Source organism: Melanotaenia boesemani, chromosome 1 (genome assembly GCF_017639745.1).
Source record: "Melanotaenia boesemani isolate fMelBoe1 chromosome 1, fMelBoe1.pri, whole genome shotgun sequence".
NCBI lineage: Eukaryota > Metazoa > Chordata > Actinopteri > Atheriniformes > Melanotaeniidae > Melanotaenia > Melanotaenia boesemani.
Window position 1 is genome coordinate 39,920,906 of NC_055682.1, and position 16,987 is coordinate 39,937,892.

The 16,987-nt window shown below is 38.9% G+C and overlaps 1 long non-coding RNA gene across 1 annotated transcript; it reads right to left on the reverse strand.

Annotated features, from left to right (window-relative positions):
• Positions 1–15,332: 15,332 nt before the first annotated feature.
• On the reverse strand, positions 15,333–16,474 carry LOC121639518. Its single transcript, XR_006010180.1, has 3 exons — positions 16,383–16,474; positions 15,472–15,543; positions 15,333–15,358 (listed from the first exon to the last, which is right to left on the reverse strand). It is a non-coding gene; the product is annotated as an uncharacterized LOC121639518 (long non-coding RNA).
• Between the last annotated feature and the right edge of the window lie 513 nt (positions 16,475–16,987).

Sequence of the window (16,987 nt, forward strand, 5' to 3'; positions counted from 1 at the left end):
TTTAGCCAATAATTAGTTTAGTTATTCCACATCTGTACAGTTAGATGTTATTGTGTTACTTGCATAGAATCACTAGTATTAATCAACTAGTATTAATACTAATACATCAGTATATATTAGTATGTAGAATATTAGTATAGCATATGTAATTATTTCCAACTGGCTCAACTAACGTGTCTGTTTTACAGGAACCGAAGACTAAAAGCAGAACGATCGTTGCAGACATGAAGTCCAGGAGACTGGAAATTGAGAAGGCTGAAGAGATTCAAAGAGCTGCAGGAAGTCAGCATGCAGAGGGGTGTACGCTGCTCAACAAGCCCACAAACACAATGTTATGTGAAGACTGGGCATTTGCATCCACCAGAACACCCTCCCAACACCTCGCCCCTCCACGTTCTCCATCGCCACACCATAAATCTTCTGAGAGACCAGCAACAATCAGACACAACTTGTATGGAAGTCCTTTAAATGTGGAGGAAAAAAGATACACCCCTAGTCCTCCTCCTCCATCATCACTTTTAAGATGGAAAAGATCTTGTCTGCCAGGTCTAAAATTAGGAACAGGTAAGTTCGCAGTTTCTAGTCTTTAAGATTTCCTTCACTGGTTTCTCCAGACATTTTCTGACACATTTGATGCAGTTTAAGGTGTGAATAGAACAGCTACATTCAACTATTGCAGTGGACCACTTTCTGGCTTGCGATGCTATTGTGTTGCTTATTTTGTGGAAGCAGGTGATGTGGAAAAATGGTTTGTGATGGCATTTTGTAGTTTGTGTGATGAAGCCATTGTATGGTTGACAACTTCTCCTCTTTTCTCGGTGCCGTACTGTCGTTTTTTCTTTTGGTGTCCTTGGTGTCTTCATAGTTGTTTCTGTAATATGATAACTTCATCATATGAAGATCTTATCCTCTGGATCATGCTATTTTGTCGTAAAGTACTTTAAGCTAGTGGTGTGTCAAAATACTTTCAGGTAAAAGAAGAGCTCTGGACATCAGCTTGATGTATAATATAAAATTATGGTTTATTACAAAAAGTGACATCTTAAACAGATATGCATCTCTGTGAAGTCTTTGGCCAAAATAAGTGTTTGGTCACCTACAAATAAGCACGATTTCTGGATCTCACAGACCTGTAACTTAAAAATTTGTTCTGTTGTTTGTTATTTTATGTAAAGCACTTTGAATTGTCCTGTACATGAAATGTGCTGTACAAATAAACTGCCTTGTCTTTATCAAAGCAAAATATTTTTTTAAATATCAAAGGAATAATCTAATTTGCATATTTAAATGACAACATAAATCTCTATGGCAACGGAACATTCCAAGAGCAGGACAGCGTGTTCTATTGTACAGAGTTCCATTTCAGTCGGACACCAGACCAGGAGAAAGCACTGACTTTATTTCAGAGCCTTTTGACCAACAATTTTGGAAAACAGCGACACTCATGGATTTTCTAGGAAGGAAAAACATTTTCCTGCATCAGCAGAGATTTGAGAATCAGCCTGTTTTTGACTACAATGTAAGTAACCAACTTTACCCTCCTCCCTATTGTGAGAAAAATCACCTTTGTTTTAGGGATAAATATAATCCAACACCCATAAGGATTGGTTTAATTTCAGGCAGGTAATTTTTTTCCTTTGAAACATAAAATTAAAACACACACAATATATATTAAGAAGAAAAAAAAAGGAAAAACACATTTGCAGACCAGAAATAATTTCTGTATCATGTAACTTAACTCAGATGAAGAAATGTAAAATTGTGATGCTTGTAAGTTTTTCTACTATCATTCTAAGTACAATACAGAAATTAGATAATGAACTGTTATCCTAATATTAATTTTGGTTTAGGAAAATTAAAATAGGAAAAACAAGCAGTGTTTCTGTTCTTTTATTTTTACTTTGAAGGAAAGAATTAACTGCCTGCAGTACAGCGATCAGATCGTAAGATCACAAATTACAAGCAAAAACAATTCACTCTAGAAATTAGAGTTAACATTAATTAAAGGCTGTCATGATCATAACAATATGTTTTAGATTAAGTTAAAGTAGGAAATTGGAAAACATACATATTAGTGCTGTTCTTGCAATTTTAGCCAAGAAATAGTTTAGTTATTCCACATCTGTACAGTTAGATGTTATAATGTTACTTGCCTAGAATCACTAGTATTAATCAACTAGTATTAATATTAATACATCAGTATATATTAGTATATAGAATATTAGTATAGCATATGTAATTATTTCCAACTGGTTCAACTAACGTGTCTGTTTTACAGGAACCGAAGACTAAAAGCAGAACGATCTTTGCAGACATGAAGTCCAGGAGACTGGAAATTGAGAAGGCTGAAGAGATTCAAAGAGCTGCAGGAAGTCAGCATGCAGAGGGGTGTACGCTGCTCAACAAGCCCACAAACACAATGTTATGTGAAGACTGGGCATTTGCATCCACCAGAACACCCTCCCAACACCTCGCCCCCTCCACCTTCTCCATCGCCACGCCATAAATCTTCTGAGAGACCAGCAACAATCAGACACAACTTGTATGGAAGTCCTTTAAATGTGGAGGAAAAAAGATACACCCCTAGTCCTCCTCCTCCATCATCACTTTTAAGATGGAAAAGATCTTGTCTGCCAGGTCTAAAATTAGGAACAGGTAAGTTGGCAGTTTCTAGTCTTTAAGATTTCCTTCACTGGTTTCTCCAGACATTTTCTGACACATTTGATGCAGTTTAAGGTGTGAATAGAACAGCTACATTGAACTATTGCAGTGGACCACTTTCTGGCTTGCAATGCTATTGTGTTGCTTATTTTGTGGAAGCAGGTGATGTGGAAAAATGGTTTGTGATGGCATTTTGTAGTTTGTGTGATGAAGCCATTGTATGGTTGACTTCTCCTCTTTTCTCTGTGCCGTACTGTCGTTTTTTCTTTTGGTGTCCTTGGTGTCTTCATAGTTGTTTCTGTAATATGATAACTTCATCATATGAAGATCTTATCCTCTGGATCATGCTATTTTGTAGTAAAGTACTTTAAGCTAGTGGTGTGTCAAAATACTTTCAGGTAAAAGAAGAGCTCTGGACATCAGCTTGATGTATAATATAAAATTATGGTTTATTACAAAAAGTGACATCTTAAACAGATATGCATCTCTGTGAAGTCTCTGGCCAAAATAAGTGTTTGGTCACCTACAAACAAGCACGATTTCTGGATCTCACAGACCTGTAACTTAAAAATTTGTTCTGTCGTTGTGAAACAAAACTTCCATGTTATAAAATGCATTCAGATAAATAAGGAGCCAGTCTGCTGCCAGCATGTAGCAGTCAGTGTGAAAAGTAGCTTTGATCCTTCATTCCAGCAGAGCGGGACCAGACTGGAGGCTGGAGGTTTAGAAGTGAATGAAACACACAAGAGGAGGATTTCCTTTTTTTTAATTTATTCTTACACAATTCTTACACAATTCCTTTTTATTATGGTCCAAATTTCTATCCAGACGTATAAATCTTGCGTATAACTCTTCTTTTTCATCTGACTGTAACTCTTTTTATGAGGGGCCATTTGAGACATTATTCAGAATTACCCTCTCACAGACACATGTGAAATTTAAGTCATTCACACATTATACTCAAACCTCTCATATACTATACTGAAACTGCCTCTTATATACTATACTGAAATTTTCTCTCATTTACTATACTAAAATGATATACTATTAAAAAAAAATAAATTTATGCATGGCGGTGTGGTGGTTAGCACCGCAGCCTCACAACAAGAAGGTTGCTGGTTCGAATCTCGGCTTGGGGGAGGTTCGTACCTTGAGGCCGGTGACCTTTCTGTGTGGAGTTTGCATGTTCTCCCCCTGTATGCGTGGGTTCTCTCCGGGGAACTCCGGCTTCCTCCCACCATCCAAAGACATGCATGTTAGGTTAATTGATTACTCTAAATTCTCCCTGCGAGTGTGAATGGTTGTTTGTCACCTATGTGTTGGCCCTGCGATGGACTGGTGACCTGTCCAGGGTGTACCCTGCCTCTCACCTGTTAATGCTGGGATAGGCTCCAGCTTACCCACGGCCCGTAATGGACCAAGCGGTACAGAGAATGAATGAATGAATACTATACTAAAATGCTCTCATATACTATATTGAAATGCTCTCAAACACTTTACTGAAATCTGCTCTTATATATACTATATTGAAATGCTCTTAAACACTATACTGAAATCATCCACACACTATAGTGAAATTTCTGAAATTGCATTTCACTAGTATGTATGAAAGCAATTCTGAATGGGTGTGTGAGAGCAGATTTCACTTGAAAAGGAAATCATTTCAGTTGAAACGGATGTCACATAGTAGAAAAAAAACAGGAGTGCATTTCCAGAACAAACCGAAGAAGAAGAAGTTGGAGAACATCATGACAGATGTTTTGCGAAGACTTATGCTGTATTAATGTGTTCAGTTGCCTGGAAGTAATCTCAGTGAAGCAGCTGGCATCTTCAATACTATTCTGGCCTCAGCAGAGACTATTAAGGGTTAATGCGACATCAGCTGGACAACCGACAGCAGGAAGTCTGAATGGGGACATTGCCACCTAGCATAACTCGGCCATTGGGATATACAGTGCTTTAAAACGAAGACCTAACAGCACTGTGAGGCATATCCTGAAGAATACTCCAAACATAGGTGAAGAATATGTTGTCCAGGTCTTCCTTTGACAGCACTGCATATCTTAAGGGCCGAGTTATGCTAGGTGGCTAGTTAGCGTGTCCTCATTCAGACTTGCTACTGTCAGTTATCCGGTTGCTGTCTAATAGTATCTGCTGAGGCCAGTATAGTATTGAAGAAGCCAGCTGCTTCACTAAGTCATCATAAACTCATGACCACATCAATAGAATTTAATATTCCCACTGACATTGAACAGAAGCTACACCTGCTATGCTTTTATGCAAACAAGATGACAAGTTGGAAATGTCTGTGTCCCGGCCACAGATTTCAATGTAATGTTATAAATACAACAACACAGTTACTATTTCAGTTACATAAGCATGATGCTTCAACACTGACTTAAACAGTGACAAATGAAAACAGTGACATAGGGTTGAGAACTTCCTTTATTAAACACTGAGTCAAGGATGATACAGGAAGCTGCATTGCAGTATAGTATGTGAAAGCATTTCAGTATAGTGTATCAGAGCATTTCGGTATAGTATGTGAGAGCTTTTCAGTATGGTGTATGAGAACATTTCAGTACAGAATGTGAGAGCATTTCAGTATAGTATGTGAAAGCATTTCAGTATAGTATGTGAGAGCATTTCGCTATAGTATATCAGAGCATTTCAGTATAGTATGTGAGAGCTTTTCAGTATAGTATGTGAGAGCATTTCACTATAGTGTATAAGAGCATTTAAGTATGCATATGAGAGGAAATTTCAGTACAGTATATAAGAGGCAGTTTCAGTATACTGCATGAGAGGTTTTACTATAATGTGTGAATGATTTCAGTATGATATATGAGAGGTTTCAGGATAATGTGTGAATGAATTAAATTTCACGTGTCTGTGAGAGGGTAATTCTGAATGTCTCAAACGGGCCCTTATACTTATTCATGTGAGTGTAACTTTTCATCTGACTGTAACTCTCCTGTTTCAACTCAATCTAACTTTTCTTTTTCATCTGACTTTGACTCTTTATCTGAACATTACTCCCCTTATCATGCATTTTACTCTCATTGTAACTCTTTTATTTCATCTGACTGTAACTGATCCCTTTAATCTAACTGTAACTTCCCTTTTCACCTGACTGTAACTCTCTTTTCACCTGACTATAACTCTTCCTTTTCATCTAACTGTAACTCTCCTTTTTACTTTGAATATAACTCTTCTTTTTCATCTGACTGTAACTCTTCATCTGACCGTAACTCCCCTTTTCATCTAATTCCAACTACTTTTTACTCTGACTGTAACTCCCTTTTTAACCTGTGTGTAACTCTGTTTTCACCAGAATATAACTCCTCTTTTTCTTTTGACCGTAACTCCCCTTTTCATCTAACTCTAACTCTGCTTTTTACTCTCACTGAAATTCTTCTTATTCATCTGACTGTAACTCTTTTTTTAATCTGAATGTGACTCTTTATTTGAACATTACTGTCACGCTCATGGGCTGTGTGGGGGTCATGTTCATCATTTTCTGGTTGTAGTTTTGGGTTGTGGTTCTGGTTTTTGTCATTTGTTTCTGCTTTGAGATCATGGTTTGGGCTTTTGGTTTCTGTTAGTTTTTTCCTTGTGTGCTCTGTGGTTTCTGTTTCTGCCTCGTTAGACCACATGGTCTGATTACTCATCCGCTTCACCTGTTCCCCATTACTCCCTCCGTGTATATATGTCCTTGGTTTTCAGTCACTCCTGGTCAGATCCTCGTATATGCTCTTATGTGGTCATATGCTGTACATGTTGTATGGTTTATCCCCCGTCATGTGTGGTTCCCTCTTCCTGCATTTTGAAAATAAACCCTGTTACTTGCACCGAGTTCTGCCTCCTGCCCTGACTGCCTGCAATTGGGTCCTCACCTCCACCGCAGTCCGTGACAGTAGGATCTGACCAGAAATGGACCCAGCAGGCGGTATGATGACCTTGTTTGAGTATCTTAACCGAGAGGCAGCTAAGTGCTCTCCGACCAGTGTGGACCTAGATCCTCCGCTCCCCAAGTTTCCTCCCAAAAGGTACCGGAGGAGGAGATCGTCCAGGCGCAGGGAGCGGAGCCCTCCCGTGAGCATTCCCTCCAGTGAACTGGTGGGATGGCTCCGTGGGTTGGATCCAGAGCCAGAGCCGCTGGATTATTCCCAGCAGTCGTGTTTCATGGGAACCGGATTGGCTTTTAGGACACCTCCACCCAGAAGGTCCAGATGGCATGCCCCTGTGTGTACTCATTTGGCAGCCATTAACAGGGACCTGTTTGACGCCCCTCATGCAACCTCCGAGGGGGTCCATTGGAGCACTCCTCTAAAGCCATCTAAACCGAGAAGACGCTCGAGAAGGAAGTCGCAGTGTTTGGGGAAGTCCTCCTGGTCTCCTGTGCCGCCACCAGCTCCGACGTCCACGTCTCCGGGTTCTGTCTTCTGGTCCCTGTTCCTGAGGTGGTCAACGGATGTGACGCCTCTCTTCTGGTCCCTGTTCCTGAGGGGGTCAACGGATGTGACGCCTCTCTTCTGCCTGCTCAGCCTCCGGAGATCCAGACTTCTCAGCCTCCGGAGATCCAGCCTGCTCAGCCTCCGGAGATCCAGCCTGCGATCCAGACTGCTCAGCCTCCGGTGATCCAGCCTGCCCGTCAGGAGCACCGGTCCAAGCCTGCCTGTCCTCCAGAGGTCCGGTCCAAGTCTTCTCGACCTCCAGGTCGACCACCGGAGATTCTACCCCGGTCTGTCCGACCTCCAGGCTGCCGTCCTGAACTGACCCTCTTGTCAGCTCGGCCTCTGGGTCGCACCCCTGAACTTTGTCGTGAGGCCTGTTTTGGTCTATAACTCTTCTTTTTCATCTCACTGTAATGCTCTTTTGATCTGGCTGTAACTCTTCTTTTTCATCTGACTGACTCTTTTTTTAACATTACTCCCCTTTTCTTCTAACTCACACCCTCCTTTTTACTCTGCCTGTAACTCTTCTTTTTCATCTGACTGTGACTCTTTATTTGAACAGTACTCCCCTTTTCATCTAACTCCAACTCTCCTTTTTACTCTGGCTGTAATTCTTCTTTTTTATCTGACTGTATCTCTTCATCTAACCGTAACTCCCCTTTTCATCTAGCTCTAACTCTCCTTTCAACTCTGATTGTAAGTCTTCTTTTTCATCTGACTGTAACTCTTCTTTTTCATCTGATTGTAACTCTTCTTTTTCATCTGACTGTGACTCTTCTTTTTCATCTGACTGTAACTCTTTTTTACTCTGACTCAAACTCCCCTTTTAACCTGTGTGTAACTCTGTTTTCACATGACTATAAATCTTCTTTTTCTTTGACTCTAACTCCCCTTTTCATCTAACTCTAACTCTGCTTTTTCATCTGACTGTAACTCTTTATTTGAATATTACTCCCCTTTTCATCTAACTCTAACTCTGCGTCTTACTCTCTGTGTGACTCTCCTTTTTCATCTGTCTGTGTATCTTTATCTCAAAATTACTCCCCTTTTCATCTAACTCTAACTCTGCTTTTTACACTGACTCTAACTCCTCTTTGTCATCTGACGATAACTCTCCTTTTAATCTAACTCCAGTTACTTTTTTTCTCTAACTGTAACTCTTCGTTATCTGACTCTAACTCTTCTTTTTCATGTGACTGTAACTCTTCTTTTTCATCTGACTGTGACTCTTCTTTTTCATCTGACTGTGACTTTTTCTTTTAACATTACTCCCCATTTCATCTAACTCCAACCCTCCTTTTTACTCTGACTGTAACTCTTCTTTTTCATCTGACTGTGACTATTTCTTTTAACATTACTCCCCATTTAATCTAACTCCAACCCTCCTTTTTACTCTGACTGCAACTCTTCTTTTTCATCTGACTGTGACTCTTCATCTGACGATAACTCTCCTTTTAATCTAACTCCAACCCTCCTTTTCACTCTGACTGTAACTCTTCATCTGACCATAACTCCCCTTTTTATCTAACTCCAACAACTTTTTACTCTGACTGTAACTCCTCTTTTCATCAAACTCTAACTCTCGCTTTAACTCTAACTCGGCTTTTTACTCTGACTGTAGCTCTTCTTGTTCGTCTGACTGTGACTCTTTATTTGAATATTACTCCCCTTTTCATCTAACTCTAACTCTGCTTCTTACTCTCTCTGTGACTGTCCTTTTTCATCTGTCTGTGTCTTTTTATCTCAAAATTCCTCCCCTTTTCATCTAACTCTAACTCTGCTTTTTACACCGACTGTAACTCCTCTTTGTCATCTGACGATAACTCTCCTTTTAATGTAACTCCAACTAGTTTTTTTTCTCTCACTGTAACTCTTCCTTTTCATCTGACTATAACTCTTCTTCTTCATCTGATTGTAACTCTTCTTTTTACTCTGTAACTCTTTTTACTCTGACTGTAACTCTTCTTTTTCATCTGACTGTAACTCTTCTTTTTCATCTGATTTTAACTCTTTTCATCTGACTGTGACTCTTTATTTGAACATTACTCCCCTTTTCATCTAACTCCAACCCTCCTTTTTCATCTGACTGTAACTCTTCTTTTTCATCTGACTGAAACTCTTCATCTGACCATAACTCTCCTTTATAATCTAACTCCAATTACTTTTTTCTCTGACTGTAATTCCACTTTTCATGTAACTCTAACTCTGCTTTTTACTGACTGTAACTCTTCCTTTTCATCTGATTGTAACTCTTGTTTGTCATCTGACTGTGACTCGTCTTTTTCATCTGACTGTAACTTTTCTTTTTCATCTGACTGTAACTCTTCATTTGAACATAACTCTCCTTTTTAATCTAACTCCAATTACTTTTTTCTCTGACTGTAATTCCACTGTTCTTCTAACTCTAACTCTGCTTTTTAATCTGATTGTAACTCTTCTTTTTCATCTGACTGTAACTCTTCTTTTTCATCTGATTGTAACTCTTGTTTGTCATCTGACTGTGACTCTTCTTTTTCATCTGACTGTGACTCTTCATTTTCGTCTGACTGTGACTCTTCTTTTTCATCTGACTATAACCCTTCTTTTTCATCTGACTGTGACTCTTTATCTAAACATTACTCACCTTTCCATCTAACTCTAACTCTGCTTTTTGCTCTGACTGTAACTCTTCATTTTCCTCTGACTGTGACTCTTTAGTTGAACATTACTCCCCTTTTCATCTAACTCCAACCCTCCTTTTTACTCTGGCTGTAACTCTTCATTTTCATCTGACTGTAACTCTTCTTTTTCATCTGACTGTGACTCTTTATTTGAACATTACTCCCCGTTTCAACAAACTCCAACCCTCCTTTTCACTCCGACTGTAACTCTTCTTTTTCATCTGACTGTAACTCTTCTTTTTCATCTGACTTTAACTCTTCATTTTCCGCTGACTGTGACTCTTCTTTTTCATCTGACTTTAACTCTTCATTTTCCGCTGACTGTGACTCTTCTTTTTCATCTGACTATAACCCTTCTATTTCATCTGACTGTGACTCTTTAGTTGAACATTACTCCCCTTTTCATCTAACTCCAACCCTCCTTTTCACTCTTGACTGTAACTCTTCTTTTTCATCTGACTGTAACTCTTTTTCCTCTGACTGTGACTCTTCTTTTTCATCTAACTGTGACTGTTTAGTTGAACATTACTCCCCTTTTCATCTAACTCCAACCCTCCTTTTCACTCTTGACTGTAACTCTTCTTTTTCATCTGACTGTAACTCTTCTTTTTCAGTTGACTGTGACTCTTTGTTTGAACATTAGTCCCATTTTCTTCTAACTCCAACCCTCCTTTTTCATCTGACTGTAACTCTTCTTTTTCATCTGACTGTGACTCTTTATTTGAACATTACTCCCCGTTTCAACAAACTCCAAACCTCCTTTTCACTCTGACTGTAACTCTCCTTTTTCTTCTGACTTTAACTCTTTCTCTGACCATAACTCTCCTTTTAATCTAACTCCAACTACTTTTTCTCTGACTGTAACTCCCCTTTTCATCTGACTTTAACTCTTCTTTTTCATCTGACGATAGCTCTCCTTTTAATCTAACTCCAACCCTCCTTTTTACTCTGACTGTAACTCTTCTTTTTCATCTGACTGTAACTCTTCATCTGACAATAACTCTCCTTTTAATCTAACTCCAATGACTTTTTTTCTCTGACTGTAACTCTGCTTTTCATCTAACTCTATCTCTGCTTTTTACTTTGAATGTAACTCTTCTTTTTCATCTGACTGTAACCCTTCTTTTTCAACATTACTCCCCTTTTCATCTAACTCCAACCCTCCTTTTTACTCTGACTGTAACTCTCCTTTTCATCTGACTGTGACTCTTCTTTTTCATCTGACTGTGACTCTTTATTTGAATATTACTCCCTTTTCATCTAACTCTAACTACTTTTTACTCTGACTGTAACTCCCCTTTTCATCTAACTCTAACTCTGCTTTTTAATCTGACTGTAGCTCCTCTTTTTCATCTGACTGTGACTCTTTATCTCAATATTACTCCCCTTTTCATCTAACTCTAACTCTGCTTTTTCATCTGACTGTAACTCTTCATCTGACCAGAACTCTCCTTTTAATGTAACTCCAACAATTTTTTTTGTCTGACTGTAACTCCCCTTTTCATCTAACTCTAACTCTGCTTTTTACTCTGACTGTAACTCTACTTTTTCATCTGACTGTAATTCTTCTCTTTTATCTGACTGTAACTCTGTGTCTGACCATAATTCCCCTTTTCATCTAACTCTAACTCTTCTTTTTCATCTGACTGTGTCTCTTTATCTCAATATTACTCCCCTTTTTATCTCACTCTAAATCTGCTTTTCACTCTCTCTGTAGCTCTTCATTTTCATTTGACTGTGACTCTTTATTTGAATGTTACTCTCCTTTTCATCTAACTCGAACTCTGCTTTTTACGCCGAGTGTAGCTCTTCATTTGCATCTGATTGTGACTCTTCTTTTTCATCTGTGTGTCTTTATCTCAATATTACTCCCCTTTTCATCTAACTCTAACTCTACTTTTTCTCTCTCTGTAGCTCTTCATTTTCATCTGAGTGTAACTTTTCGTCTGACCATAACTCTCCTTTTAATCTAACTACAACTATTTTTTTTCTCTGACTGTAACTCCCCTTTTCATCTAACTCTAACTCTGCTTTTTCCTCTGACTGTAACTCTTCTTTTTCATCTGACTGTAACTCTGTGTCTGACCATAACTCCCCTTGTCTAACTCCAACTAATTTTTACTCTGACCGTAACTCCCCTTTTCATCTAACTCTGCTTTTTACTCTCACTGTATCTCTTCTTTTTCATCTGACTGTGTCTCTTTAAGCTGCCTTATTTAACGATTCATTCCAGTGTAAAGAAATTTCATTTGGTGATTTTACTTCTTTTGAATATCTTAGTTTTATTTTAAGGGGCATTCCTAAAATCCTATTTCTAATCATCTGCAGACGTCCAGGACATTGTGCAAATTTTATTGATGAATTTTCTGAATTATTGTCGGTTATCTCTACTGATTTTAACCATTTCATCATAACTGGGGATTTTAACATTCACATAGATAACATGATGGATGGTAATGTCAAGGAATTTTGTTCCATATTGGACATGTTTGGTTTGTGGCAACATGTAAAAGAACCGACCCACATTCGAGGTCACATTCTGGACCTGGTTATTTCAAAGGGTGTGGAAATTTTTTCTGTAGCTGTCACTGACTTGGCCTTGTCTGACCATTTTTGTATTTTGTTTGATTTACTGATCACTCAGAATGTTCAACCAACCTGCTTCTCCGTTAGGAAGAGGTATATTAATGAAAGAACAAGTGCTAAGTTTGTGGAGGCCATAGCTATGTTACCAACAACCAGTGCAGAGTCAGTTGATGGACTCCTGGATCATTTCAATCTGAAAATCTTGAATGTAATGGATGCTGTTGCACCAATAAGAATCAAGAGCAACTTGAGCAAACAGAAAACACCATGGAGAAACACCACTGTGGTTACCAGCCTAAAAAGAGAATGCAGAAAAACTGAGCGGAAATGGCGGAAAAATAAACTTCAAATTCACTATGAGCTGTACAAACAAAGCCTGCGTAACTATAACAATGAGCTGTGCAAGGCCAGAGAGCTGCATTTATCTTAAATGATTAACAGGAATGTCAACAATTCTCGCACTCTGTTTGCTATGATTGAAAAACTTACTAATCCTCCTATACAGATAAACCCAGAGCTCCTTTCCACTGAGAAATGCAACCAATTTGCAAACTTTTTTAGCCAAAAAATTAAAACAATTAGGCAAAATATTAATTCCACACAGTCAAACAAGAAAATTAGTCTGTGCCTAAAACCCGGAAACAATTCTGATGTCATGTCGCAATTTAAAATGGTGAATTTAAAAGTCCTACAAGAAACAGTTTGGCATTTGAAATCAACAAAATGCACTCTGGACATGATACCATCCGACTTTTTAAAAACAGTTTTTACCTCAGTAGAAAGTGATCTCCTACTGATAGTTAACAGCTCACTGGCATCAGGCATTTTTCCCAAGTCACTAAAGATAGCTGCTATTAAGCCACTCCTAAAGAAAAGGACTCTAGACGCCTCTATAATGAACAACTATAGACCTGTCTCTAACCTCTCTTTTATTTCCAAGATTATTGAAAAAGTTGTATTTCACCAGCTTCATGACTTTTTAAATGAAAGTGGAAATCTTGATAAATTTCAGTCCGGCTTCCGACCTCATCACAGCACTGAAACAGCTCTGGTCAAAGTGTTAAATGACATTAGGTTGAATACTGATTCTGGTCAAGTATCAGTCCTGGTTCTGTTGGATCTCAGTGCTGCGTTTGATACTGTAGATCACAGAATCCTGTTGCACAGGCTGGAAAACTGGGTTGGACTTTCTGGAGTGGTCCTTAACTGGTTCAGGTCCTATTTAGAAGGCCGGAGTTATTTTGTTACGATCGGCAGCTATGAATCCGAGCGAGTGGCCATGACTTGTGGAGTCCCCCAGGGGTCAGTCCTTGGACCTCTTCTGTTCAACTTGTATATGCTCCCTTTGGGTAAAATATTACAGAACTATAGCATTAGTTATCAAAATTATGCAGATGATACACAACTTTATGTGTCTCTGTCACCAGATGACTGCAGTCCAATAGACTTAATGTGTCAGTGTCTGGAGCAAATAAACACCTGGATGAGGGAGAATTTTCTACAATTAAATGAAGACAAAACTGAGATTATTCTGTTTGGTAGCAAAGAGAAGAGTGTCAGCATTGGCAAACACCTGGAGACTCGGGCTCTTAAAATCACCAACCAAGTTCGTAACCTGGGAGTGTTGATAGACTCAGATCTGACTTTCAGCAGCCACATCAAAGCTGTCACTAAGACAGCTTTTTACCAGCTCAGAAACATCAACAGAATTAAAAGTTTAGTTTCCCAGAAAGACCAAGAGAAACTCATCCATGCATTCATCTCCAGTAGACTGGATTACTGTAATGGTCTTTTAACAGGACTTCCTAAAAAGAGCATTAAACATCTGCAGCTCATCCAGAACGCTGCTGCTAGAGTTTTAACCAGGACTAAGAGATCTGAACACATCACACCAGTTTTGAAATTTTTACACTGGCTTCCTGTCAGTCACAGAATAGATTTTAAAACCCTTCTGCTTGTTTACAAATCCCAGAATGGTTTAGGCCCAGAATACATCTGTGATGTGTTCAGAGAATATAAACCTAGCAGAGCTCTTAGGTCCAAAGACTCTGGTCAACTAGTCCAGTCCAGAGTCCAGACTAAACATGGAGAAGCAGCATTTAGCTGTTATGCTGCAAACAAATGGAACAAACTGCCAGTGGAGATTAAACTTTCCCCAAATGTAGACATTTTTAAATCCAGGTTAAAAACATTTCTTTTCTCATGTGTCTATACATGAAATCTGCACGGCAGGGATGCCCACAGAGATTTTTTTTAGGGGTGGCCATATGGTGGCCAGAGAAAATAGCAGGGTGGCCAAAGGTTGTTAAGTCTGAGATGCGTAACTACACAAGTCCATGTAGTCTGCTGAACAAAAACATGAAGGGGGTCAGTTTGAGCTTATAGCACATAAGAACTTCTGATCAGAAGTGTTCCTAGAAAAAGACTAAATGAAATTATCTGCCATTATATAGGGAAGGCTATTTTCATTTATTACAGCCTTGGTTGTGTGGGTGGGGGACCAAATTCAGCTAAGGGGTCTGGGGTCATGCCATACAGGGTAATATATTAATATTATATTATCCCATAATGGCATATGGGGAGGGACATTTTGGGCATATCTGAACAGACTTGTTTCTCTCAATGTATATGGCAACTACAGCGTTAACCTACTCAAACAACCTTAATGAACATCAGCACACTGACTCTTCTCTCCATTAGATTGCACATTTATTATCAATTTGCATTTATTTACATTCTCATGTGTTTATTTTATCAATATTTGTGACCAAAGACAAAATTACAGGGGCAAAATGGCAAAGAGAGGGCACTCACTCACTCACTCAGGGATCTGTGTGACCAATAAGCAGTAAACATGGAAATTATTATACTCCAACCACTTATGAATGCAGAACCACTTGTAGTTGAAGCCCCGTCTCCTGTCGCTGTACACGGTCCAAGGGTAAACCTTTAGATATGGCTGTTTTGGTCCATCTGCTCGTGACTGGGACATGTCTAAAACAACAGAGAAAAGTTGTCATTATTATAAAAAAGTATAATGACAAGACCTTCTTTCAGAACTGATCTGCTAAACATCAATTCTGCCACCAGGAAAACATCATCCTCACCTGCTGGTCCATGAGCAGGTCCACTACCTGGAGGCCTGGGCTGGTCGGGATCCAGCTGTTCTGAGCCCTCTACTGTAAAAGATATTGATCATCATAAACAGAGCCTGCTGTTTCTATAAGATGATTTAGTATCTGAGTGTTACTACAGCCCCCAGATTACAACATCAGGATATCATTTTTAACTATTACTATTCATCCCCAGAGGAGAAATTCTTGCCAACACAGCACCAAACTCTCAACATTACACTATAGCTAAAGCTGGAGTAATAAATAACAGTTATGGAAGAAGCACAAGGACGGTAATGTTATACTCCAAGAAAAGGTCTAGGATTCGATCAACTCTGTGATATTGTTCTGAGAAATAAATCTAGTATAACTGACGTCAGGGAGACATTTGCGGTTGGCTCAAGTTGCCTTCAGGTGTAACCACAGTGTCATTCTCTCTGATTCTTTCTCTGGCTGCCTAGCATTAGCCCTGTGCTGCTCTCCTGTAACTGTCTGTCTCTTAGAGAAGAAGGAGGTAATATCTTTGGAAGACTTTCTCTTCATTGTCTGCAAAATGACATAATGTTAGCACACAGTGACTAATTAAATCATGACACTATTATAGCAAATTCTTTATAATGTTAGCTGCCTGGGCAGTAGCATTCAGACAGCTAACAAGGTTGTTAGAAATGTTCTCCATCTAACGAAGATAAGGTTAATAATGTTATTAACTACCTAACGTGTGCAAACGTTAACTTATGAATGGCTTGATTTGCTGAACATTGGCTAACGTTATTGCCATTCATTCCAGGTCATCTACATCCACATGTTAGCGCTAGCCATCATCCCTGTAATTATTTAAACCCCACCAACAGTTGGTAGAAAACCATTAAACTGAAGTACTTGTGGTTTTATTATATACTTACTGACAAGTCTTTTGTAGAGCTGATTGTGTCCTTTCTATTACCAGTGGCAACATCGCTCGTTGATCTTCCTGCTTCGGTGTCCTCGCTCAAAGGCCCTTTCAGTAGGACCCTACATGTGAGGTGCCCTCTGTGTGTGCCTGATTAAAATACTTTTTATTTACTTTTCTTATTAGCTTTTGAAATAGTTTGACATTCAAATATAAACAAAGTGTGCTGTGCCGTGTTATAGTAAAAAGAAAAAAAGAAAGAAAAAGAAAAATACAATATTTTCTGGGGTGGCCAGTGGGGTGGCCAGCTTTTTGTTCAGGGTGGCACTGGCCACCCCTGGCCACCCCTTGGGGGCGTCCTTGGTGCACGGTAACTTTTTTTTAACTTATCTTGCTTTTAATCATTTTAATGTAATTTATTATTTTATTGTGATTATGTGTTGATTATGTGTTGATGCCTTTTACTATTCTAAATATCTGTAATGTCTTTGTTTTATGTAAAGCACTTTGAATTGTCCTGTACATGAAATGTGCTATACAAATAAACTGCCTTGCCTTGCCTTTATCTCAATATTACTCCCCTTTTCATCTAACTCCAATGACTTTTTACTCTGACTG